Source organism: Macaca mulatta, chromosome 8, assembly GCF_049350105.2.
Source record: "Macaca mulatta isolate MMU2019108-1 chromosome 8, T2T-MMU8v2.0, whole genome shotgun sequence".
NCBI lineage: Eukaryota > Metazoa > Chordata > Mammalia > Primates > Cercopithecidae > Macaca > Macaca mulatta.
Window position 1 is genome coordinate 7,839,250 of NC_133413.1, and position 1,582 is coordinate 7,840,831.

Genomic DNA, 1,582 nt, shown 5'->3' on the forward strand with positions numbered 1-1,582 from the left:
TGTCTCTTTGCAAACAGTGGTCTCTCTGTCACTCCAGGACTTCTTAAGGCATTCTACCAGAGCCCACCTGATAAGAGTAGCCTTGGCTCAAACAGACATATTCTTATTCCAAATATGTGTTTTGGAATCACAAACTGAAACTGCTATATTCCAAGTAAAATAAGGAGCTGGCACTCCCGCTGGATGCCTCCCCAGGGTATTGTGGTCAGGGATTGATAGGCCATTTGCAGGACATATTGGATAAGTGTTCAAGGGCCGGTTGGAATCTGGGAAAGGTAGCAGAGGGGCACAGGAGGAAGAGTCACATTATACCCCAACAAGATGTCAGCAGAGACACTAGGTTTAGGCAGTGACCATGTCCTCTTGGAAAGGAAGAAAAAGACAAACTCAAAAGGACACAGGCCCCAAGAGTGAGATATTAAGATGAGCAGCAGTTGGAGACAGCCTGGCGTGGGAGCCATGACCATCCCGGCACATACTCTGAGGAGCTAAGAGGGTGTTGCTGTTGCTGTTCCTCCTGGAAGATCCTGATAATGAGTCTATCAGAGTGTGATGCTCCTAGGCTCTTTGTTTGACTCATTACAGCTTTCTTAACAACGCATTCCACCTTTCAAAAAAAATTGTTGTTTTTGTTTTTGTTTTTGTTTTTTTGAGACAGGGTCTCAGTCTATTGCCCAGGCTGGAGTGTCTCACTCTGTTGCCCAGGCTGGATTGCAGTGGTGCAATGTCAGCTTGCTGCATCCTCAACATTCCAGGCACAAGCAATGCTTCCACCTCAGCCTCCCTGATAGCTTGGACCACGGGTGTGTACCACCATGCCCAGCTAACTTTTTGTATGTTTTTGTGTAGACGGGGTTTGACCATGTTGCCCAGTCTGGTCTCAAACTCTTGCAACCCATTCTAACCATAATTAAAGTTGTTTCAATAGCACTGATATAACCCTCAAACTTAAAAGGCAGATGTGTGATCCAGGTTGGTTGAATAAAACTCCAACATTTTTGGAAACAGCATGATGGTTTTTCCTTAGAAGGAATGATTTGTTGACTGCATAAACTTTAAGCTGACACTGATGTTTTGCCCAGCACACCGGAGTTCTTTGAGCGTGGATCCAGTGAAAACGAGGCAGAGTGAAAAGACAGAGCAGCGGATGGAGAGATCAGGGGCATCATTTGATCTTTCATACACATCTGTGTCTGAAACTTCCTTGAAGTTCCTAGAATTTGGATCTTTATTTTATTAGATTGGCCGAGCACGGTGGCTCATGCCTGTAATCTGAGCACTTTGGGAGGTTCAGGAGGTCAGGAGATCAAGACCATCCTGGCCAACATGGTGAAACACCATCTCTACTAAAAATACAAAAATTAGCCGGGCATAGTGGCAGGTGCCTGGAATCCCAGCTACTCAGGAGGCTGAGGCAAGAGAATTGCTTGAACCTGGGAGGCAGAGCTTGCAGTGCGCCGAGATCCCGCCATAGCACTCCAGCCTGGGCAACACAGCGAGACTCCAACTCAAAAACAAAACAAAACAAAACAGAACAAAACAAAACACCTGGATATCATGTTACTAAGTATTTATTTGGGAT